The sequence below is a fragment of the Oryza sativa genome, chromosome 3, assembly GCF_034140825.1.
Source record: "Oryza sativa Japonica Group chromosome 3, ASM3414082v1".
NCBI classification, from domain to species: Eukaryota; Viridiplantae; Streptophyta; class Magnoliopsida; order Poales; family Poaceae; genus Oryza; species Oryza sativa.
Genome location: NC_089037.1, coordinates 19427052 through 19453186, shown reverse-complemented (window position 1 = coordinate 19453186; position 26135 = coordinate 19427052). Strand labels below are relative to the sequence as shown.

At 50.2% G+C, this 26135-nt stretch overlaps 1 pseudogene; it reads right to left on the bottom strand.

Moving 5' to 3' along the window:
- Window positions 1–12012: 12012 nt before the first annotated feature.
- LOC112938247 (acyl transferase 4-like) lies at window positions 12013–13907 on the bottom strand (annotated as a pseudogene).
- Between the last annotated feature and the right edge of the window lie 12228 nt (window positions 13908–26135).

The window sequence follows — 26135 nt, the reverse complement described above, 5'->3', positions numbered from 1 at the left end:
CCGTTCTTGGTATTTCAATTTACTAGCCAATAGCATTTACTCATGGGAGCAATTGCACGATTCTTTTGTCCTTAACTTTCGAGGCACTTATGAGGAGCCGAAGACGCAGCAACACCTTCTCGGCATTCGCCAAAGGCCGGGGGAGTCGATAAGGGAGTACATGCGTCGCTTCTCGCAAGCCCGGTGCCAAGTTCAAGACATAACCGAGGCGTCGGTTATAAACGCTGCTTCGGCCGGTCTGCTCGAGGGCGAACTCACAAGAAAAATCGCCAACAAGGAGCCACAGACGCTCGAGCACCTACTTCGCATCATTGACGGGTTCGCAAGGGGCGAGGAGGATTCCAAGTGACGACAAGCTATACAAGCTGAGTACGATAAAGCCTCCGTCGCCGCTGTTCAAGCTCAAGCACAAGTTCAAGTTGCCAAACCACCTCCCCTCTCTATTCGCCAGTCTCAGCCGGCAATCCAAGGATAGCCGCCGAGGCAAGGCCAAGCCCCCATGACTTGGAGAAAGTTCAGAACAGATCGGGCGGGTAAGGCTGTGATGGCTGTCGAGGAACTGCAAGCCCTCTGCAAGGAGTTCGACGCCCAGCAAGGAAGCAACCATCAGCAGCCAGCCCGCAAGAAAGTCCGAAAAGACCTCCACTACGCCTTTCACGGACGCTCTTCGCACACCACGGAGCAATGCCGAAACATTAGGCAACGTGGCAACTCGCAAGACCCAAGGCCGTAGCAGGGAACAACTGTCGAAGCACCCCGCGAAGCAGTTCAGGAGCAAACACCCCTAGCCGAACAACGCCAAGATGCACAGCGAAGGATAATCCAAGTGATTACATGGGCCGACCCGCCAAGCCAGTTATCCAAACGGCAGAAGAAGATGCAGATCCGTATGGTCCACAGCATCACTTCGGCGGGCAAAGGGGCGCCGCAATATCTGAACCAGCTAATCTCTTTTGGGCCGGAAGACGCAGAAGGAGTTATGTTCCCGCATCAAGATCCTTTGGTAATCTCAGCAGAGATAGCTGGTTTCGAGGTCCGACGAATACTGGTCGACGGAGGGAGTTCGGCCGACGTTATCTTTGCCGAAGCATATGCCAAGATGGGGTTGCCTACCCAAGCACTTACCCCAGCACCAGCATCACTCCGCGGTTTCGGCGGAGAAGCAGTTCGAGTTCTCGGCCAAGCACTCTTGCTGATAGCCTTTGGCTCGGGGGAGAACAGACGCGAAGAGCAAATACTGTTCGACGTCGTCGACATCCCGTACAACTACAATGCCATCTTCGGCCGTGCAACCCTGAACAAGTTCGAAGCCATTTCCCACCACAATTACCTCAAGCTCAAGATGCCCGGCCCGGCGGGGGTGATAGTGGTCAAGGGGCTTCAGTCTTCGGCCGCTTCAAAAAGCGATCTAGCCATAATCAATAGGGCAGTGCACTGCGTTCAGACCGAACCGCATGAACGGCCGAAGAACACGCCAAAGCTCACCCCTCACGGCAAGATAACAAAAGTGCAGATTGATGATGCCGACCCCACAAAGCTTGTATCACTGGGGGACGACATGGGCGAAGAAGAAGTTGAGAGTATGCTAGAGGTGCTCAAGAAGAACATCAACATCTTCGCCTGGAGCCCTGACGAGGTGGGGGGGGGGGTGTTCCGGCAGATCTCATTATGCATCACCTGGCGGTCAAGCCAGACATTAAGCCAAGAAAACATAAGTTGTGCAAGATGTCTGCCGACCGCCAAGAAGCGGCGAAAGCCGAAGTACAAAAATTGCTCAGGGCAGGGGTAATCCAAGAGATTGACCATCCGGAGTGGCTGGCGAATCCAGTGCTGGTGCGGAAGTCAAATGGCAAATGGCGCATGTGTGTCGATTTCACAGACCTGAACAAAGCGTGTCCGAAAGACGACTTCCCCTTGCCACGGATCGACCAGCTCGTGGATTCAACAGCTGGATGCGAGCTCATGAGTTTCCTGGACGCATATTCCGGCTACCACCAGATCCACATGAACCCACTTGACATCCCCAAAACATCCTTCATCACTCCGTTCGGCACGTTTTGTCACCTCAAGATGCCTTTCGGCTTAAGGAACGCAGGAACAACCTTCGCCAGACTGGTGTACAAAGTCCTTGGCAAGCAGTTGGGGCGGAATGTGGAAGCTTATGTCGACGACATCGTCGTAAAGAGCCGCAAGGCTTTCGACCATGCGATTGATCTGCAGGAGACATTCGACAGCTTGCGCGCAGCAGGCATTAAGCTGAATCCGGAGAAGTGCGTTTTCGGTGTCCGCGCAGGCAAGTTGTTGGGTTTCCTTGTTTCCGAAAGAGGCATCGAGGCGAATCTCGAGAAAATCGATGCCATCCAGCAAATGAAGCCTCCGTTAAGCGTACATGAAGTACAAAAGCTTGTAGGCCGAATTGCGGCACTCAGTCGATTCCTCTCAAAGGCAGCCGAAAGAGGTCTGCCCTTCTTCAAGACCCTCCGGGGCGCGGGAAAGTTTAATTGGACCCCAGAGTGCCAGGCAGCATTCGACGAGCTAAAGCAATACTTGCAAAGCCTGCCAGCCCTGATAAGCCCACCCCCAGGAAGCGAACTGCTATTATACTTAGCAGCTTCGCCGGTGGCAGTCAGTGCTGCCCTCGTCCAAGAAACAGAGTTCGAATAGAAACCGGTCTACTTCGTCTCCGAAGCACTGCAAGGAGCGAAGACAAGATACATCGAAATGGAAAAGCTCGCTTACGCCCTAGTGATGGCCTCACGCAACCTTAAGCACTACTTCCAAGCCAACAAAGTCATAGTGCCATCACAGTACCCCTTGGGCGAAATACTCCGAGGCAGGGAAGTCACGGGCCGGCTCAGCAAGTGGGCGGCAGAGCTATCCCCGTTCGACTTGCATTTTGTTGCACGCTCTGCTATCAAGTCTCAAGTGCTAGCTGACTTCGTAGCTGAATGGACACCGGTACTTGCCGCTGACCCCGAGCCCGCCGAACAATTTTGGGTGATGTGCTCTGATGGCTCGTGGTCGCACAGTGGGGCGGGTATTGCAGCAGTCCTCTTTTCGCCGAATGGTGTGCCGATTCGGTACGCAGCAAGACTGCAGTTCGACACAACCAACAACGCAGCAGAATACGAAGCCGTTCTCCTGGGCCTAAGAAAGGCGAAAGCACTGGGAGTCCGGCGCTTGCTAATTCGGACCGACTCCAAGTTGGTAGCAGGTCATGTTGATAACTCCTTCGAAGCAAAAGAAGAAGGAATGAAGAAGTATCTGGAGGCTGTTCGGTCCATGGAAAAATACTTCACTGGTATAACGGTCGAACACTTACCTAGAGGCCAGAACGAGGAAGCAGACGCCCTGGCGAAATCCGCTGCTTGTGGTGGCCCACATTCGCCGGGCATCTTTTTTGAAGTCCTACATGCTCCAAGTGTGCCCATGGACAGTTCAGAAGTCATGGTAATCGACCAGGAGAAACTGGGCGAAGACCCATATGACTGGCGAACCCCATTTGTGAAACACCTTCAAACTGGCTGGCTTCCGGTAGACGAAGCAGAAGCAAAGCGTTTGCAGCTCAGAGCCACGAAGTATAAGATGGTCTCGGGTCAGCTTTACCGCTCTGGGGTACTTCAGCCCTTACTTCGTTGCATCTCTTTCGCCGAAGGCGAAGAAATGGCAAAGGAAGTACATCAGGGACTATGTGGCTCGCACCAGGCTGCAAGAACAGTGGTCTCCAAAGTATTTAGACAAGGAGTTTATTGGCCCACTGTGTTGAAAGTCTGTGTTGAGCAAATCAAGAAGTGCGAAAGCTGCCAGCGTCATGGCCGAAGCCGAACCGCGCCCCAGTATGATCTGCAGCCCATTGCGCCAATATGGCCCTTTGCCAGATGGGGACTGGACATCATCGGGCCGTTCCCAGTGGCGCGAAACGGGTATAAATTCGCAATTGTAGCTGTGGAATATTTCTCTCGATGGATTGAAGCCGAACCCCTTGGGGCAATCACTTCGGCAGCAGTACAGAAGTTTGTATGGAAAAACATTGTTTTTGCCGTTTCGGAGTGCCAAAAGAGTTCATTACTGACAACGGCAAGCAGTTTGACTCTGATAAGTTCAGAGAAATGTGCGAAGGGCTTAACCTAGAAATCAGGTTCGCGTCGGTCGCGCACCCGCAGTCAAATGGGGCGGCCGAACGTGCAAATGGCAAGATCCTAGAAGCACTAAAGAAAAGACTCGAGGAGGCAGCGAAAGGCAAATGGCCAGAAGAATTGCTATCGGTTCTCTGGGCCCTCCGGACGACCCCCACAAGACCAACCAAGTTTAGCCCGTTTATGCTTCTTTATGGCGATGAGGCAATGACCCCAGCAGAGCTAGGGGCTAACTTACCAAGGGTTATGTTCTCTGGGGGCGAAGAGGGGCGCGAAGTATCGCTCGAACTCTTGGAAGGGGTAAGGGTCGAAGCGCTCGAGCACATGCACAAGTACGTCACAAGCACTTCGGCAACTTACAACAAAAAAAGTTTGACCCACGGAGCTGATGCCTGGTCATCTTGTCCTAAGAAAGAAGACGAACCCAGTAGCGGTTGGTAAGCTTGAATCAAAATGGGAACGACCGTACCTTATCAAACACAAGTCCAGGACGGGATCTTTTCGCCTAACGACACTCGAAGGCGAGGAGTTCGACCATTCCTGGAACGCCGCCTCTCTCAAGCGCTTCTATGCCTAGAATGGGTGGCACCCAAATCGCCAACTTGTAAAAATGTACATATAGTCATGTAAGCCCTTCGGCACTATGTAAGTCTTTCGGCAAAAGAAAAAAAAGAAAAAAAAAGAGAAGAGAGAAAAAAGAGAAAAAAAACTGGATGTAGGGCTATTATCCACTATGGAGGACCGAACCAGTATAAAATCTCTGTGTCCTCCGCCTTCTTTTTATTTTTCGTGTGATTGATAATTTGTGGAAAAACCCCAAGGCAAACGCCTGATCAGCGAAAAAGGCCAGGGGGTGAAACGAATCGGCCGAAGCATTGCTTGCCAAACGTTGAAACCGCAACAGCTTGTCTCGGAAAAAAAATAGCCGAACAACGTTACGACCGATCAGCATAAAAGCAAAAGCGTTTCTCTCGACACAGAACGCTACAGATCGAAAACGAACGACGAAAAGCTGAAAAGTCAGTACACCTATTTCGCTAATATACGCAAAGGGGCCGGCATGTTCCGACCTAACAAAAGCACAAAATGTGACGATGCGAAAAATAGCGAAAAGGAAATAAAGCACGTTCTTTATTAACTTCGAAAAAATAATCGAAGAATACAAGGTTCACAACCCGATACAATTCACTTCACAAGTAAATTACATCTTTGCCCCCGTAATCATTATCCCTCCCTAAGGAATGGTCAGACGAACTAGGTTCGTCATCACTACTAATATCATACACAACCTTAAGAGGAGTAGGGGGCGAAACACAGACTAAACTGTAACGACGCTGAAAGATCGATTCCTGACGTTTAGTTTTCTGATGGTTTCGCCAAAAGCGAGCCATATCCTCCAAACGTCTTGAATGAACAAGATCGTAATCTTCTAAGGTTCGCCCGGGGTGCGCCCGCAGCCAATCGGCAACCTTGAAAACCTTATAGCTGCGACCGTTTATCTCCATTTGGCGATAAACAGGCCGAAATGGACATCGCACCTTCGGCAGACCCTTCAACGCCACAAATTTCTCGTTTTGACTTCGCCAGCTCCCAGAAGGGGGCCAACTGCAAGATTTTCAGCGAACCCCCTGGTAGACAGTGCAGAAAAGGCAAAACACAACTTACATAGTAAGAATAGGCAAAAGAAGGGGAAGGTATGGCATAATGCGAAATGAGCGAAATAATAATATGCCAAAAGGCTTTGATCATTAAAAAGTGGTTAAAATTGTGTCATACAGTCCAAGTATGCAAAAAGGCCTCTGCTAAGGTTTAGCGGCAGCTTGCCGAATATACAACGGTTCGCCACATCTAGCGAACACCAAAAGAAAACTATGAAAATCTAAGAGAAGGGCGGAGGGCCTCACACCTCTGGGTGGTCCTGGGCATCGCCTCCACCCTCTTCGGCCGCCGCGCCTTCCTCTTCACAAAGGTCCGCCGCCTCTGCTTTCGTCAGCTGCTCCAAAAGGCGCGCCTTAGCGGCGGAGCGGCCGTCCTTCTGCCAGAATTGTTTTCACCACGCACGAAGTGCAGGCGAAATGTCTTGCGCGCTGATTTCCCAATCCCCCTTCGCGTACTTGGGGAACTCGGCGATGTGCTCGCAGCCGAACTGCTGCAGGAGGCCCATGGTAAAGGCCGCTGACACGCGCGCACAGCAGTCGCCGTATGCGGTGGCGCAGTCCGAAACCGAACCACCAGCCTGTTGGGTCCATTCGGAGAAGTCGAAGGCTGAGGCATCTTCGGAGGGGACATCCCGCACTTTCATGCCCATATCAGTAAGGGCGAGGCGAAGCGTTTGGCACGCTGTCCGCGCGGACTCGGTGGTTTTCACCATCTCCCGCGAAAACCACCGCGACTCCACCGCAGCGCTTGCTTTGGCCTTGCGAACCTCCTGCCGAAGAGCCTCCATCTTCGGCTCGGTGAGGTTGTAATAATCTATGAGCACGGCGGTGTGGGCCTTCTCTTTCTCTAGTTCAGCCTTTAAGCGATCGACTTCGGCCCTAGCTTCCTTCTCTTTTCCAGTTCCGATTGGAGCCGCTTGTTTTTGGCCTTCGCCTCCTTAAGGGTGTTGGCAAGGGCCTCCATCTCCATATTTTTGCGGCCTAATTCATCATCCTTGGCCCGAAGACGGCTTTTGAACCCGTCAAGGCGGGCTCGCACAGTTCGCTCTGTTGAACAGTGAGCCGCGAGGATCTGGGTGCAGAATAGGAGCGGCGAAGAGAACAAGTGTCAGTTGTAAAAAAAAGAGAGGGAGAGTAAAAATAAAAAAAAGAGGGGAAAACGTACCCGAACAGCCAGGCTTTTTATAGCAGAGCACCCCTCATCGAACTCATTCAGTTCGGTGAACAATCTCGGGGCACTGGCGGGCAGTACAAGATTGCTTACCCCCTCCACAAAAGGAAGGAGGTCCGCCCGCGTCTCGAAATCGCCAGGGGCGAAGCGGGGTAACGGGAGCGAATATTCCGAAGCGGACGTCTCAACGACCGCTCTCTTTCCCTTCGCCTCAATCAGCGGCGACGCAACCGGCTGACGTGAAGGACTGCCGAATACTTTCGCCGCGGCCGTGACAATTCTTTCGGCAGAGGCCGAAGCCCCAGCGGCGGTACTACCGCCCGCTCCAGCGGCGCCGAGTGGAGGAACGGGGGCAGCCGAAAGATCCAGGCTGCGGCCAGCAGGCGAAGTAGGAGTCCCGTCGGAGGACTCATCATCTCTAAAAACGCGAGCGACATCGACGAGTCCTTTCTTCTTAGCCACCTTTTTGACAAGACCTCCCTTCGCCGCTGCACCCGAAGAGAATGCAACTAGGGCCTTCGCCCCGTCTAAGTCTTTCTGGAGAAGGGGGGAGCTATTCGACTCCACCCCGGTCTCGTTATGGCCAGGACTCAGAGTAGGGGTATAGCCGGGAGTCTCAGCGCGGCCCCCGACCGCCTCGCCCGTTGTCTTCTCGACCATGATCTCCACCTCCTCTTCTCCCCCCCTCCTCTTTGCCATTATGTTCTTCGGCATCCTCCTCGTCATCAGCATCAGAGTCCGACGAAGCAGGAGCCCTACGCTTCCTAGGGGCAAGCTTTACCTGACCGCGCATCCGTTTCCGCGAAGGCCCTGTTTCGTCATCGGTCTTGTGGAGATTCGCCCGGGGAGGCAGTTCGCCATTGCAAACCCGGTTCGCCCGACCAGCTGCCTGCCGTGTCAGCAACTGGCTGAACTCAACGACAGACACATCGCCGATCATCTTGCGGGATTCGGCTTCAGCTTGGTCGAGGGTTAGCACTGTAAAAGCAAGGAGGGGGAATCACGATTAAAAGTCAAACAAGGCAAAATAATAAAGCACAGGAGTACAGCAAAACAACAGTCTTACTGTTCGTCCCCTTAGGAAGAACCAAGTTCGGTAAACTGTCAACCTCTTCGCTTTGCTCAACCGTGACTTGCCATGACTGGGAGAGGGGAAAGATGCGAAGCATACAGAACTCCTCCACCAAGTCACGACAGCTAAGGCGGGAGCAAGCCTTGCGCAGCAGAACGAACCGCGCCTCCGTAGCGCCGTCCACGGCGATCTTGGGTTTCCGGTTCGGCGCAATCGCCCTACGCCGGCACCGGAGGGCTTTCGCCGATTCAGAACCAGCCTCGAAGGGGATGGTGTGATAGAACCACCTCGCCATCCAATGGCGGTCCCACTTCGACATGGCAGCGTTCACCGGCCAGAGATCGGACCGCTCGGGGCGAACGTTGAAGTTCACACTCCCGAACACGGTCTTCCTCGTCCCAGCTGGGGTAATCACCGTCTTCGAGTTCACGGTGGCAAAGAATATGGCGCCGAAAAGCTCGGCGTTAGGCTCAAACCCGGAAGTCCGGCATGCCCAGTCAAAAATAGCGGTCCGAACAAGAGCCGACGGGCTCGGCTGTGGAAGTTCCACCTGGAAGAGGCGAAGGATCTCCGGCAACAACACGTTGTAGGGATACCGTAGCCCTGCCTCAAAAAAGATGGCGAACACCACCGTCCGATTGTCGATTGGTTTCAGCACCATGGCTTTCCCTAGAGCGAAAGCCTGCCCCTCAACCAATGCTCCAGAGCTGACCAGCTTCGCCAGCTCGACGTCGTCCATAAGAGAAACCCCCAAAAAGGCGGTGCTGTCGTCATCGACTCGGCCGGGATCCAGCCCTTTCGCCGAAGCAGGGTTTGGCCTGCGAGGGGCCATGGCGAACGGTGCGTTTGCAATGGCGAAGAAAGAGAATGGGCGAAATGCTTGAGGGGTCAAGAGATTCCGTGGAAGAAAGAAATGGAGGAAGAGACCGCCCACGGTAAAATGGCAAGTGTGGCGGTGAAAAGGAAAGAGCGGCGGGAATTTATAGCTCACCTGGGCGACCGTTCGCCTACCCACCAGTAATAAAGCAATACGTGTCGCAAGGGTAGGCGAAATGGTAAATTCCCACCATCCGAGCGGCACAGTAAAAAGCCCACGAAGGGAAAGCCCAATACTGTTCCGTTCGGCCCGGGAAAAGAAAATATATAACCACCAATCGCAGGAGGCGAAGCGTGGCAAAATAATACCAGCCGCACAAGTAACAAACTTCATTCGCAGGAATAATGTAGGTTTCGGCAGGAGCATCGGTCGAAAGGAGGGCGCCGCATACCATACCACATGGTTTGCACGGTCTCGGCCGAAGCTCCAATCTCACCCTTGTCCGTGAGGGGCTTGTTGGAGGATGGCATGAGGCCCTTCGACCAAGTCTGCCGAAACCCGTGGCGAAAGCTATGGAGCAAGAACGGCGTGAGGCGAAGAGTCGTACGAGTGCCTTGCCGGGCCAGAGGCGTCTCAAGCGAAGGGTGCAAGGCGAAGACTATCCGCCGAGGGAAGACGACTTCGCCATGACAAGTTCGCCCCCGCGAGGGCCGAAGAAGCCTTTCCGGCCTATCAATCCTAGGGGCTATAGGACCGGCGATCGCCTGACGGCCCTTTAGGGGCCCATGAGCCCCTATAACATTATGTACCCCTGTAAATGTCCCTTTCGTAAGGGTAATCATGTAAATTCCCCTGTACAACCTAAACCCTAGTAGTAAGATCCTGTAATGGGGCTATAAATAGTCCCCTAGGGCCATGTAATGGAGGGGATGGAAAGAAAAGAATTCAAAAGTTCAATACACTTCGTTTCCTTCCAACCACTGTCGAGTAACCACGTCTTTCAACGTATGCAGTTGTCATTTTGACAACACCATCCGTTTTCTTTTCTAAACTAACCCTGTAGGCATCTTCAGTACCGGTACTAAAAATATCTTTAGTCCCTGTTGGTACTACCAACCGGTGCTAAAGATACACTTTTAGTACCGGTTGGTAAGATCAACCGGGACTAAATATCTTTTTTGGGACTTGAGCTTTCAGAACCGTTATTAAAAAGTTTTCAGTACTGATTCTTAATAAATCCGACATATCTGTGGTTTGGGGCAATGGATAAAAGATGAGTTGTCTAGTAGTGGTTATCAAATATGATAATTGCTATAGTGTACTCCCTCCATCTATCTTGAGAAAATCCTTTGTATACCCCTAAAATTATAGCTAATCCTTTTTATGCCCCTAAATTTTGCGCCTCAAATTTTGATTTTGATCCCTTCCATTCCATACTCCTCCCATCAGTTGACCGTGAGTTGATCATCTAAATTCTATAAAAATGACAATTTTACCCTTTGAATGAGTATAGAAATTTATGAACTATATTATTGAAAATGTAAAAGTTTGTTATGGGTTTGCTGTGCGATACACTATTTATGACAAAAATAATTTTTAGATAATTAAATAAAAAATATGTATTTATTTTATTTTCAAAAATTCATAAAAAATTAGTAGCAATCAAATAAAGATAGGACTACCAATGCTCATGATATTTTTTTTTATGAATGCTCTTGATAAAAAAATTTCACTGCCGTATTAAAATTTTAAAAAATAATTTTAATTTATACATTTGTTTTATTTTCAAATTAATGTTAAATTTTTTCACTAATTATTTAGTCCCATTAATTTCATAAAATACACATACTGTGAACTCAAACAAAATTTCCAATTGTTATTCAAGCTCATATTCAAACCTAAATCATCAAAATGTAACAACGAAATGAAGGAAAATGTAACGACATAGGCATGAAAAAGATCAAGTTAAAATTTCAGGGGTATAAAATAAATCGGGTAAATATTAGGGGTGTCAAAAGGGATCGGTTGAATTTTCAAGGGTACACATGGAATTTACTCATCTATCTATTGCTCCCTCTGTCCATGAATTTAGTGGATTATGGAATGTAAAGGATTTTTGTTAAGAAGTACAACAGCAATAAAAAATTGAGTACTCCCTTCCGTTCCCATCAGAAAAAAAATATAGAGAAAAGTACATGTAGTATTACTCTATAGCTCTGAATCTAGGCCCTGTTTAGTTCCCAAAATAAAAATTTTCACGCTGTCACATCGAATGTTTGGACACATGTATAGAGTATTAATGTAGGCGAAAAAAACCAATTACACAGATTGCGCGTAAATTACGAGACAAAACTTTTAAGCCTAATTGCGCCATGATTTGATAATGTGGGGCTACAGTAAACAGTAAACATTTGCTGATGACAAATTAATTAGGCTTAATAAATTCGTCTCGCAGTTTCCTGGCAGAATATGTGATTTGTTTTGTTATTGGACTATATTTAATACTCCAAATATGTGTCCGTATATCTGATGCGATAACCAAACCCAAATTTTTTCCCCAACTAAACAAGGCCTTATGTTTATTTCTAAGTCTAAGGGCCAGCTTAGTTCACGAACGAAAATTTTTGGCGTGTCACATCAGATATACGGACACAGAAAAATTCGTCTCGCAATTTACACGCAATCTGTATAACTAGTTTTTTTCTATATTTAATACTCCATACATTATCCAAACATTCGATGTGGCATGGTGAAAATTTTTTATTTGGGAACTAAAGAGGGCCTAAATGTATACTTTCTACACTTCTTTCATTCTAAAGATGAGTGTCTTTTCACACTACCAAATGGCTCAGATGCATTTCTTCCTCTTCCTTAATTTGGGCTATATTGGGCATAATACCCTATAATCTTCGACAGAGGGAGTATATACTAAAAATACATTAAACTTCTTAAAAAGGCTCTCAAGCTTACATGTGGCATTAAAAAATGCTCTCAAGTTTACATGTGGCGCTTTAATAAATTAGATAAAATGCTAAGAAAAAACAAAACATATCACTTGATTTTCACTTAAATTGGTGGGTCTAATATTATGAACTATTATGTTATATTCGCAGCAAGCCGGCATCTCGTCTACTCCGAGCACCAGCTGCGAATCGGCCTCATCGGCCGCCGCTGCCGAGCACCTGCTGCTCCACCACCACGAGCTCGACAACAGAGAACTTGGCGGTGAGCCTCACCTTCGCGTCCCGGATGATGCGCACCATGTCAACGATGTCGGCCCCCGGTCACCTCGCCTCTGCTCCCCGTCGCTGCCACCGGGTAGAAGCAGTTGCTGTAGAACCCCATCGCCGCCACGCCGTCCGCCTTGAGAATCAGGTGGCGCGTGTTGGCGAAGAAGCAGACGCGCATGATGCACTCCTGCTCGGCATCGCCGGCGGCAACGAGAGCGCGGGTGCGGGCTTGCCATGTCTTGGCGACACAGACGTCGAAGGAGTAGCAGCGGTGGCCGGTGGACGCGAAGAAGGTGGACTTGACCTTGGCGATGTGGTCCAGGCTGAGGTCGACGGTGAAGTAGCGGAGGTTGAGCAGCTCAAGCCGCGGCGATGGCGGTGCCGGCATCTTGGGTGGGTTAGGGATGACGTTGCGCGCCCACACCAGGGACACCCATGGCTTGGCGAGGCCGCGCGCGTAGTCGGCCACGGCATTGATGAACTGGCCAGCGCCGGCGAAGGAGCTCGATGTCGGCGAGGGAGCTCAGCGGCGGTGAGGGAGGGAGCTTGGTGGCGGCGAAGGAGCTCGGCGCCGGGGATGGATGGATGGACGATGAAACGAAGGAGGAAGGGGGATGACGACGGCGTGAGAGGAAAAAGTGACGGGAGTGGCATGGTTCCAATTTTAGAAATTTCTAGTGATATGATGAATAGTAGTGGCATTTTTGTAATTAGGCAAAGTTACATTGGCATGGATCCAATTAACCCATAATAATATGGGAGGTGATATGGAGGATGTAATATGAAGAGAAAATCCCTTCTATACCCCTGAAATTGTAGCTAATCTCTTCTATGCCCCTGAATTTTGCTTACTTCTTTGTATCCTCCCAAAATTTGATTTTGACACCTTCCATATCCCTCCCGTCAGCTGACCGTTAGTTGATCGTCTAATTTCTATAAAAATAACCATTTTACCCTTTGAATGAACATAGAAATTCATGAATTGCATTATTAAAAATGTAAAAGTTTGTCGCATAAGACTATTATAGTTATGAGTTTGTTGTTGTCAGGGTTACGGATAAGGTATACACTCTACCATTGGATATACGCTTTACATCAATATGGTATATCTGCGCGTGTACGGACGTCCTCTGTATGCGCTAAGGAAATTCATCACAGAGTCCATAGATGGAGAGATTCCTACCAGGATAGGACTGGGTCGTCACTGTATCGTGTAGGGTCCGATGTCTCTGAGTCCAACTTGGAGACCACCTGACCTGCGGTATAAAAGGGACCCCTCGGGAGAACCTAACGCATCAAATCTCACAACCAAGACCACCACAGCTTACGAAGCCGGAGCCTATAGGAGCCAAGTTGCCGGGTGATTTAGTCGAACCAACTCGACTACGATCTCGTCAGTATCATCGAGTTCTGTTATTCCCTCGAGTTCTGTTATTCCCTTTGTAACTTGTGGTAGGGCTATTACCTATAAAGGGGCCTGAACCAGTATAATCTTTGTCTTCTGTTTCCTTGATGTCATACTATGTAGATCCTCGTACCAACGTACCCCAGTACCCTCTATATCCGGTCTATGGGTATCCCCTGTCGACAGTGGCGCGCCAGGTAGGGGGCCTTGGTGCTCAAGGTTCTACTACTATGAAATCAAGCCTCGTCGACAATAGCATCAACACCGGCCTCATCCAAGGAGTCCCTACTTCAACAATGCTGGTGTGGACTCAAGTCGGCGAAATCGTCTTCCCTATTTACACCACAATACCGATCTCGGCTAGTCCATCAATGATCGGAAGCGAGAACACCGTGGCTATAACCCCGGGCGACTCCATGTCGAAAGATCCTCCCGCTGTAGCGGAGAACGGAACGTCGATGACATACGAGCCCGAGAAGGATCCTAGTGCGGCCAAACCTTATCCTTCCGACAAGGACCATGCGCCGACAAGGACAACTTCCGAGGTGACAAAGCCCTGGTGTCCTATCCACAAGACCAGGAAACACAATTTGCAAGCTTGTTGGGTTTTTCTCAACGTACAAGCTAAAATTCATGCCTGCAAAGAGCATGGAATCCAGCGTGCTTCTCCAACTCGTGATGTCTATTGTCCTATTCACAAGACGAAGAATCACGACTTCTCAAGCTGCAAAGTCCTTCTCCGTGCCATGAAGACGCCGCTTCCTAAGGTCCAGCAATCAAAAATCTCTCTTAGGGATGCAGACAAGGAACAAGGAGCGACGCTGATCTCGGATCGATTCGTTGGAGTGATTGACATCGATCCCCACGAGCCATCAGTCCTATACTTGCTCGAAGACTATGGCTCATCATCCTCCAGTACACCACGCGTCGTATTTGCCATTGGTGGGACCAGCACGTCCACGCACGCTAATGCATAGGCGGAGAATCAAGCGGTCACGCCGGCCCAACACCTCGGCACCATCAACGCAATACTGAGAGAAAACACCTATGATCCCATACTTAACGATGATCTCGCATGATGGACAGAATGACTATGGGAATCGGTTGCCAATCTCAGTAACGCGTTCGAGGAGGCCGCTACCAGAGCGCAACCAGAACATCCGACAGCTGGCGGTGCTGATGGCGAACCACCGGAGGAACGGACGTCGCCTAGACGAGCTACCCCTCCACCTCGCGGCACCGGCGATCTCCGCGACCATTTGAATGGCCGCCGAGAAGAACGACGTGCGTGAGACAACGAGAATCGTTCCCGACATCGTGTCTCTTCACGGCGTCGCGAGAACGAAGAGCGAGGAGGCCGCTCAAACGGAGATCGACACCATGATAATCGTCACAACCGCCACGACCGCGACGATCACGAACAGCGGACGCCGGAAGATACTGTTCGAGGACGCCGACATGACGGCGATGATAATGGGGATCGGCGCCAGGACAACAATGCTGGACAACGACAGGACTCTCAAGAACCCGAACGTCATCCTCGGAATCAGACACCGGAGCCGAGTGACCCATCGTCATCGTCATCATCCTCTTCATCCTCGTCATCCGATAGACATCCACGGAGGACATACGATCGCTGATAACCCACCGCCCCCAGTGCCGGGTGTAGAGCTTTCAACCGTTCCCTACGTGATGTCCGATGTCCTGAGAGATTCCGACCTGGGGCAATAGAGAAGTACGATGGGAGTACCGACCCAGAAGAATTCCTTCAGGTCTACTCCACAGTACTATACGCTGCCGGAGCAGATGACAATGCGTTAGCAAACTATTTGCCGACAGCGTTGAAAGGTTCTGCGCGTTCGTGGCTGATGCACCTCCCGCCCTACTCGATTTCTTCATGGGCAGATCTGTGGTAGCAATTCATCGCTAACTTCCAAGGAACTTACAAGCGCCACGCGATCTAAGACGATCTACACGCGTTAACACAGAATCCGGGTGAATCTTTGAGGGACTATGTTCGGCGCTTTAATGAGTGCAGAAATACAATCCCCGAAATCACGGACGCCTCTGTGATTCGCGCTTTCAAAACCTGTGTCAGAGATCGCTATACTACCCAAGAGTTGGCAACAAGGCGAAGATTGTTCGAAGTCATCGATCGATGCGCTCACGCGGACGACGCACTAAGACGCAAGAACAACAAGCCAAAGACGGGGGGAGAGAAGAAGCCAGCCAAGGGCACACCTGAACCGAGCAAGAAGAAAAGCGGCAAGAGTGGGAAAAGGAAAGCTCAAGCGGAAGTTCCCGCGTCGGAATACGAACGCCCTCCCAAACACCTAGACCCACAAGGCAGTGACACAAAGAGAATATGGTGCCCCATATACAAGTCGGACAGACATTCTCTGGAGGATTGCCTCATCTTCAAAAAGTCGCTGGAAAAGCAACTGGCATTGGAAAAGGGCAAGCGAGTACGTGTAGTCGAGAAAGCTGCCGAGGCCACCACTCAGGACTCGAACTCAGCATACCCAGATTCTGATCTTCATGTCTCGCACATCTTCGGAGGTTCCAAGGCGTACTCCTCAAAGCGAGAATACAAGAAAGTGGAGCGTGAAATTTGTTCGACATGGCAGGAGGCTGCACCCAAGATGAAGTGGTCTGAACAGAAGATCGAGTTTTCAGATGAAGACCACCCCAAGGCTGCTGTTATCCCAGGACGATATCCGATCGTGGTCGAACCCACTATTCGGAATATCAAGGAAGCGTGAGTCCTTATTGATGGCAGCAGCTCCATCAATCTTCTCTTCACCAACACCTTGGACGCAATGGGGATTCCACGAAGTGAGTTGACACCCACCGATCAACCCTTTCACGGATTCTGTCACGTCCTGATAAATTCATCCCGAAATAAAAATCATTTTCTAAAAGGAATAATGGAATTAATTAAAAATTCGAAAAGAAATTGGCCAACCCTAAAATACGTACAAGAAAAATTCAAATGTGGCCCGGAGAATTTTTGTTAAATTCTCCTTGGTCTAAAAGGAGCCCTCAAATTTTAGTGGAATTTTCAGAGCACGAATAATAATTATTAAGAAATAAACAAAGTTGAAAAGGTTTTATAAAAAGAAAAATCCCTAAAAGTCTTCTTTTCCCCCCCTTCCTCTCTTGGGCCGGCTCGGCCCAACTCTCCCTCCCTCTCTCTCCTCTCCCCCGCGGCCCATCGGCCTCCTCCCCCGCGCGCGCGCCGCTGACAGGCGGGCCCGCCCGCCGCCCTCGCTGACGGGTGGGGCCCACCTGTCATCGCCTTCCTCCCGCCGCTCCCGCCGCTCGCCCGTGCCCTAGCGCCGCCGCCGCCGCGGATTCCGCCGCATCCCGCCGTCCCCGCGCGCCATAATGAGGGGGGAATCATTCCCCGCGATTCCCTCTCTCTTTCCCCCCGTTTTTCCCTCTCTCTCTCCCTCGGATTCGTCCGGAATCGCTCCCGCAAACCTCGCCGGCGCCATCAATGGCGGCCGAGATCTCCGCGCCCGTTTCCTCCCTCTCCGGCCGCGCTCTCCCCCTCCCGACGCTATATAAGCGTTCCCCGTGCTCTCCCCCTCCGTTTCCGCCACTCGCCGTCTCTCCTCCCCGTCGGAATCGAGCCCGCACCGTCGCACCTTCTCTCCGCCGTCGCCGCCGAGCTCCGGTTCGCCGCCGTCGTCGCTCCGGACCTCCTCCCCACTCGGCGTCACCTCCATCGGCTTCGCCGCGTCCCCGTCGACCTCGGCCACCCCTCCGCTTCGCTCGCCGACCGCCAGAGCACCGTCGCCCACGCCGTCCCGAACCGCGCCGCCGCCTTCCTCCGCTTCGGCCGCCGTTCCCGTCGTCGCCGTCGACCCGGGGTGAGCCGAAGACCGCCCTTTCGCTTCCCTCTCCTCTCCGCTCTCTCGGGCGCCGCTCCGCCGCGCCGGTGGTCGCCGGCGGTGACCATCGGGGCGCGGTCGTGCCGCCTCCCGTCGGCCGTGCCGGCGAGGCCGCCTTCGGGCGCGCCCTCGCGGCTGCCAAGTGGGCCCGGCCGTCAGCCGCCCGCGCCCGCGGGTGCGGCTGACGCGTGGGACCCACGGCGCCGACCGCCGCCAGCCGCGTGCTCCCGGTCCACCGTGGACCGAGAGGCTGACGCGTGGGCCCCACTCCCGTGGACCCGGTCCGCGCGCCCTCTCCCTCGGCTGACGCAATAAACCCGATTTTTTAATTAAAATTTAAATGAAGAAATTCGCAAATATCCATTTAAAGAGCATATAAACTTCAAATGGCCATATCTTGGCCATTTGAACTCGGAATTGGACCGTTCAAGTCTCTAATTTTTCCTTAAGAAGTCAAGAACCCATTTTTGTGCTTTGTTCCTGCTTGTTGTATGGAGTTTATTAGAGTAAAAGCCTTTTCTTTTCCGTTGGTCGTGTAGACGCTGCAGCTTCGTAAGATCCGCTCTTCGTGGAAGTTGAAGCCGGCGTTTGGGAAAGCGAGCAAGGCAAGTCACATCATCCTTGAACATGTTGAATCCCAGTTTATCAAATTATTTTGATTTAAATTACTGCATTATTGCTTTATTTAAATTCCCGCGTTATCACTGTTTTATTTAGCCATGCCTATTTACCTTTGTTAATACATTATTATTGTTATTGTTATTATTACCTTGTTCACCCTAGGAAAATAAAAACCCCAACTAGTGGGTACTCTATTCCTGGTTCCACTGGTATGAATTTAGGTAGATGCTTCGCTGATTAATTAGGCAACATTAGGAGGTTTTATAACTTTAGACTTTGGGAATTCTCATATCATTTGGACACTATGGAATTGTTGGATTATGGTGGAATTGGACATACACCTCTCTTCCTCTTTCAAAACCCCTAAAACCTGTTTTCGGTGGGGTTTGGGTGCATGCCAGTTGTGGGAAGTAGCACCCCGGCCACTATAAGGATTAAGCTCGGGCCTCTGTTGCAAAGCACTACCGTACTAACCACATGTCTAATGGGTAAGGCTTAACTCGGTGCTCAGGCTAGTCCTGAACAAAAGGACACGGATAGAGATGGATGAAGTCGTTGCGACGATGGATATCTCTGAGGCAAATGAAGGCTACGCGAGCTGCGGCTCGGTAATCGAGATGTCTAGGCAAATGAAGACTACACGGGTCGGTGCCCGTTAGTCGAGATGCCATGGCACTGGACTAGTACGCGGGTGGTCTCACCCCTATGTGTGTGGCGCACCCGGTCTAGATCTTGTTGCTAGGGGCTCAACCCTAGCCTGCCTGTCCCGGGATACCGGCCGTAGGCAGGGTTGGGTCGGTACTTTTGTTCACGGCTAGGATGGGTGAAGGGTTATGTCACATCTTTACGACGGGTTCCAAGGCCATGGAATGCGGAGTAAAGATGTGTCTTGTGGGTAAAGATGTACACCTCTGATCAGAGTAAATCTATTCGAATAGCCGAGCCCTCGGATATGGGCAAGCCGAGCAATGTACCCAAGTCAGTGTTTTAATTCTTAAAATTTGCTCAACAACTAAAATATGGAATGGTTGGCCTGGGTTGGCTTGGGACGAGCTGGGACCCAGGTCGGGTTGCCAGTTCGGTCCGAATCATCGTAGGCCTTGGGTTAAGGCAGGTTCGTGAGGGTTCACGGCCTTGTTTAATAATACTGTGTAGCTCTAGGATCGTCTTTACAAAATGGCTTTGGGCAACTAAGTGACTTTTAAATGCTGTTTACTGCAAAACTTAATCCCTATATTATTATTCCCTTGTACCTCCCTTGCATTAATCATGCATCTGCCGGTGTGGCTTGCTGAGTACTGTGGTTGTACTCATTCTTGCTCAATCCTTCCCCTCTTCAGTAAGAGAAGCTTCGGAGAAGATGTCTTAGGTGGAGTCCTGGCTTATACCCCAGTTGAGCGCCTGTGAAGATGGAGCCGTAGGCCCGCTAGTCCGCTGCTGTTTATTTTTGATTGTCAGGCCTTAAGTGCCTTTGTAATAATGTAAATATTGTCGATATAATAAAGATGTGTCTTTTATATCATGTTTGTGTGGTGTACCCCGGCTTTTCCTGGGATGGGGATTAATACACTAGCGTTCGGGAAAAGGCAATTTTCCCGGTCGCGACAAGCTGGTATCAGAGCCATCTTGACTGTAGGATAAGCCAAGTGGATAAAACCCAAGGACATATTTTATAAATAAAAATTATTTGCGAAAGTTCCTTTTTCTCCTTCCCCTAATGCTATTTGCAAAAGGTTTACTCCGTTCTTCCTTCTTCGGATTTCAACTAGTACTAGATGGTCAGGTCAGTGAAGAAGAAGACATCGTCAGTTGTTCGCCGAAGCTCCGGAAGACTGCAGGATCTGCTAGTGAAGTGGAGGAAGCAGTGAAGCCAGCTGTGAAGCAGGAGTGAAGATCTTGGAGAACCCGTCGCAGAACCTAAGCCACCCTCTAGGGTAGAGTCGTTAGTCGTGTGTTTCCTTGTTTGTGTGTGTAGCGCGTGGTTTGCATCAGTGGGGTGTGATGTAACCATGCTAGGTTGATTGCTTAATCAACTTGCAGAATAAGCCTAACATACATCATAACAGCAAAAGACTTAGATCTGTTAAGGTCCTATCCTTAGTTTCTAATCTGTCTCTCCCCTTTGTTTTCCCTCTCTCCCTCTCCAAACCTTTGCAACAGATGGCTGACAATGAGAAAGGCAATAAGGTCAGAAGTCAGGACATTGGTACCTCAAGCTCCCGAGTGAATGAAGCACCAGACACCAGTTGTGTGGCAGTGGTCCAACACCTGATTAACCAGAACAAATTGCTTATAGAGATACTACAGCAGCATCGGATGCCAATTTTGAACCCGAGTCAGATACAACCTCAAGTGCAGTTGGAGGCAGTCCAAGCACTCACACCACAAGTCAGCGCACCGCCAACATCCCAGAAGGCCCCTCATGCCATGCCACATGTTGACCCAAAAGAAGCAAGTATCATCTGTTTTATGTGTGATGAGCAAGGGCACTATGCAAGGAACTGTCCTCAGCAGAAAAGAAAAGCACCAATGCGAACCGAAGATGAAGTCCGTAAGATGATCATTACCAGCACAGAATGGCCTCCACCAGGAATGACAAAATGTCAGAGAAGAAATTCCTCCCGAGGTGCACAACAGTTGACAGAGCATCTTTTAGCTAATGGAGGTAGAGTGTCTGGTAGTGAAGATTCAGATCAAGTCTCCTCAGATGATGAAGATGAGAAGTCTCCCCAAGGTTTTAACCAGAATGAAATAGAACTTAAGGCATGCTCTCGTTGTGGAGAAATCGGTCATGTTGCCAGCTCGTGTGCCTCTACATGCGTTCATTGTGAGGAAGACCATCCACCCGATAGGTGTCCAATGAGCAGGATCACTTGTTTCTTTTGTGAAGGAACTGATCATGTACCAAAAGATTGTCGATTCAGTTTTCTGCTGACGAAGAAGATGGCCAACCAACCCGTCAGTTCCAACGGAGAGAAGCATCAAGGAAACACAAATCCTCGCCAAGATTACAGTTTCAGCCTAACTCCAGTGCCAGGACAGAGGAAACAAAATGAGAAAAGAAAATGCCGAGTCCGGGAAGATATCTGTTGCTTCAATTGTCAAGGAATGGGTCATTTCGCCGACAAGTGCCCAAAACCGAGAAACGTAGCTGCCAGCACGTCAGTCCACGCAAACCCCCGCAATCAGAAGCTTGCTCCTCAACGAATTGTCATCCATGCATCCCGAAGCAGTCCTATAGCCCGCGTTGCAACAGCTCCAATTTCAATGAGTGCACTACCACAAGGTGTCAATGCTCAATTTCAGCCCCAGCCACCAGCTGACAAGACAGAGGCCAGTATCTGCGTTGTACCTTTGGAAGTTCCAATACAGCAGCTGAGAAATCAAGTACAAGATGAAGAACCCGAGTGTAAGAAAGTTATTGTTTGTTACAACTGCAGTGAAGAAGGGCATTACTCCAAAAACTGTCCCCAACCAAGGCAAAATCGACCTCCACATTACCGCCAATTTACACGAAGCAGACATTCCAATCGTATTGTGGTCACTGGAGCAAACGCCGTACCCGTAAGGCCTCGTGTTAATCAGAACCCATAGCAGAAACAATGCACCAATGCTCCTCCTGCTGCACCTGACTTGGCAATAAATCATAGCAACCATTCTCTGCATCGACAGCCTCAGCAAAGAATTGTCGTAGATGGAAGAAGTTGTGTCTCTCCCCGACCTACTCCAGGCCGAGCCAAGAGCAATCAACCTCCGGAGGGCGATACCAAGCAGAAGACCGTCATCCGCTTCAACCAGCAATCAGAAGGAAGCTTCTCCTGTGAATGATAGCATTATGCAGTCCTGTCACATCATCACAGAACCAATCAAGGATGCAGTCACTAGAACAATGCCAGCTATATCTCTCCAGAATCAAAATGAGCAGCCATGTTTGTGGTTTTCAGTTCGCTACTTATCATGGTGTAATCGAAAGTTTGCAGCAACCATGTAATACATAAATATATTCATGTCTATAAACAGTGAGCTTGCTATGCTTATGGATGATTCACGTTGAGAATACAATGTACCGATGTTAAGCACCGTCCCTTTTTGTTTAAGGCAGTGCCTCGTATTCATGTAATGAGGGAGAAATGTGTAATACAGACAAGTTCCAGGAGGATTCGTTTGAAAGATGCGGATATATGATCATGTGTATAATTGTTTACTGACAAAGGAGACCTAGGGTCTCGTGTCAGAGGAACTATATTCTAACCTCGAGTTAATAACCAACCTGTGGATGGAAAAGAAAAACAATTAAACTGTGTTGGGTTAAAAAGCCAACGAGACAGTAGTTGAGGATAGGAGTTTGGATACGCCTTTTACAGATCAAGATAAGGATTGTTGGAGGAAACCCCTAAGGGTACCCGCCATGCCTCTACATTGATAAGATCGGATATACCTGCCAACAGTTAAGGAGATCCAGGAGACATCAATATTTGAGAACATAATAGTCGATGGTTGGTAATTAGTTTATCCGGTATCAGAAAAAGGTCAAAGGTGATGTGGCAGAAGAACAATTTGGATGCTCCCCATCTCGAGGAAGCACTAAAGATGACCATTGGCAATTAAACCCTAGTGGTATAGATACAGATAGCAGGCAATGTATTTCCCTGAAGGTAGTCAGTGCAGCTTTTGACGAACCACATCAAGGTTCCACTGAAAGGCAGCAAGCCAAAGGACCTCATCATCCCCAGAAGCGTCCGCAATCCACATTAAAGAATACCACCTGTTAGAGATAAGCCGAAAGAAGATTGATAAAAGAGATTGGCAAAGATGTTCTCTAGCATGAAAGAAGTAGGCCGAAAGGTGATTGATAAACAGAAACATGCTCTGCATCGCTCACGGAAGACCCCTGATTGTAATTGCCCCGCAACAGTCACCTTGTCATTAAGTAAGCAAGATGACCTAGGTAAAAGTGTTTCTATGAAGGCAAAGAGTGAAATCTTCCGCTCGGTATCAGATGCTACACGGAGTGAAAAATGCAAGCACCGGTTACCAGGCAACGCCACGTCCTGGGAGATGATCCAACGGGAAAGAACTCATCAAGGTTAAAGGTGTAAAGGAATACGTTGAGTGCTAACTGATGACAACATGAAGAGAATAGCGGAAAGTAAACTGAACATAAAGAAAGTAAATCTGAGTTGCTTGTTCGGGGGAGCTATTCCCAGTTATGAACCAAGTGATATGTTCGAAGATAGTCTACAGAGGTCAGTTTAAAATCACATGTAACGGCGAAGCCTCAGATTTGGCAGGATAATGATTAGACAATAACAAATCCAGCAGTAAAGCCATTTGGGAAGACGTCAAAGTATATCAAGTAGGATAAGTTGGCTCCCTTGGGAAGCATAATTCAAAGGTAAAGTTATCGACCCTTGCATCAAATAGCAGAAGTAGCTATCACCCGGAGACCAGGGAAGCTAATATGAGGCAGTTGGTGGCGAGTTAGAAGCAAATGACAAGCATGGTATCTTAGTAATGACGAGCTGATCTCGGCACATGACATGAAGCGGGTAACTTGTATGAGGTTGACTCCAAAGATATGAACTATGCGAAGTTCTGGAACTGAAGCCCCATCTTCAAGTGCCGCAACCCAGTCGAAGTCAGCTAAAGGTTCAACCCTGGTTCGAGTCAGGTGAAAAGAAGATTCCACCTGCAACAGGAGATCGAGCCAAGCAGTCCAGAGTGGAGAAGCTTTGTTAGGCAAGTTTGTTATAGAAAGCGGAGCGGAAGAAGTCAGACAAGAAGAGAAGACCGCCCAACCTATCTTCATGCTAGCCTCCTCGAATCTCGGGGACGAGATTCTTGTAAGGGGGGTGGATTTGTCACGTCCTGATAAATTCATCCCGAAATAAAAATCATTTTCTAAAAGGAATAATAGAATTAATTAAAAATTCGAAAAGAAATTGGCCAACCCTAAAATACGTACAAGAAAAATTCAAATGTGGCCCAGAGAATTTTTGTTAAATTCTCCTTGGTCTAAAAGGAGCCCTCAAATTTTAGTGGAATTTTCAGAGCACGAATAATAATTATTAAGAAATAAACAAAGTTGAAAAGGTTTTATAAAAAGAAAAATCCCTAAAAGTCTTCTTTTCCCCCCCTTCCTCTCTTGGGCCGGCTCGGCCCAACTCTCCCTCCCTCTCTCTCCTCTCCCCCGCGGCCCATCGGCCTCCTCCCCCGCGCGCGCGCCGCTGACAGGCGGGCCCGCCCGCCGCCCTCGCTGACGGGTGGGGCCCACCTGTCATCGCCTTCCTCCCGCCGCTCCCGCCGCTCGCCCGTGCCCTAGCGCCGCCGCCGCCGCGGATTCCGCCGCATCCCGCCGTCCCCGCGCGCCATAATGAGGGGGGAATCATTCCCCGCGATTCCCTCTCTCTTTCCCCCCGTTTTTCCCTCTCTCTCTCCCTCGGATTCGTCCGGAATCGCTCCCGCAAACCTCGCCGGCGCCATCAATGGCGGCCGAGATCTCCGCGCCCGTTTCCTCCCTCTCCGGCCGCGCTCTCCCCCTCCCGACGCTATATAAGCGTTCCCCGTGCTCTCCCCCTCCGTTTCCGCCACTCGCCGTCTCTCCTCCCCGTCGGAATCGAGCCCGCACCGTCGCACCTTCTCTCCGCCGTCGCCGCCGAGCTCCGGTTCGCCGCCGTCGTCGCTCCGGACCTCCTCCCCACTCGGCGTCACCTCCATCGGCTTTGCCGCGTCCCCGTCGACCTCGGCCACCCCTCCGCTTCGCTCGCCGACCGCCGGAGCACCGTCGCCCACGCCGTCCCGAACCGCGCCGCCGCCTTCCTCCGCTTCGGCCGCCGTTCCCGTCGTCGCCGTCGACCCGGGGTGAGCCGAAGACCGCCCTTTCGCTTCCCTCTCCTCTCCGCTCTCTCGGGCGCCGCTCCGCCGCGCCGGTGGTCGCCGGCGGTGACCATCGGGGCGCGGTCGTGCCGCCTCCCGTCGGCCGTGCCGGCGAGGCCGCCTTCGGGCGCGCCCTCGCGGCTGCCAAGTGGGCCCGGCCGTCAGCCGCCCGCGCCCGCGGGTGCGGCTGACGCGTGGGACCCACGGCGCCGACCGCCGCCAGCCGCGTGCTCCCGGTCCACCGTGGACCGAGAGGCTGACGCGTGGGCCCCACTCCCGTGGACCCGGTCCGCGCGCCCCCTCCCTCGGCTGACGCAATAAACCCGATTTTTTAATTAAAATTTAAATGAAGAAATTCGCAAATATCCATTTAAAGAGCATATAAACTTCAAATGGCCATATCTTGGCCATTTGAACTCGGAATTGGACCGTTCAAGTCTCTAATTTTTCCTTAAGAAGTCAAGAACCCATTTTTGTGCTTTGTTCCTGCTTGTTGTATGGAGTTTATTAGAGTAAAAGCCTTTTCTTTTCCGTTGGTCGTGTAGACGCTGCAGCTTCGGAAGATCCGCTCTTCGTGGAAGTTGAAGCCGGCGTTTGGGAAAGCGAGCAAGGCAAGTCACATCATCCTTGAACATGTTGAATCCCAGTTTATCAAATTATTTTGATTTAAATTACTGCATTATTGCTTTATTTAAATTCCCGCGTTATCACTGTTTTATTTAGCCATGCCTATTTACCTTTGTTAATACATTATTATTGTTATTGTTATTATTACCTTGTTCACCCTAGGAAAATAAAAACCCCAACTAGTGGGTACTCTATTCCTGGTTCCACTGGTATGAATTTAGGTAGATGCTTCGCTGATTAATTAGGCAACATTAGGTGGTTTTATAACTTTAGACTTTGGGAATTCTCATATCATTTGGACACTATGGAATTGTTGGATTATGGTGGAATTGGACATACACCTCTCTTCCTCTTTCAAAACCCCTAAAACCTGTTTTCGGTGGGGTTTGGGTGCATGCCAGTTGTGGGAAGTAGCACCCCGGCCACTATAAGGATTAAGCTCGGGCCTCTGTTGCAAAGCACTACCGTACTAACCACATGTCTAATGGGTAAGGCTTAACTCGGTGCTCAGGCTAGTCCTGAACAAAAGGACACGGATAGAGATGGATGAAGTCGTTGCGACGATGGATATCTCTGAGGCAAATGAAGGCTACGCGAGCTGCGGCTCGGTAATCGAGATGTCTAGG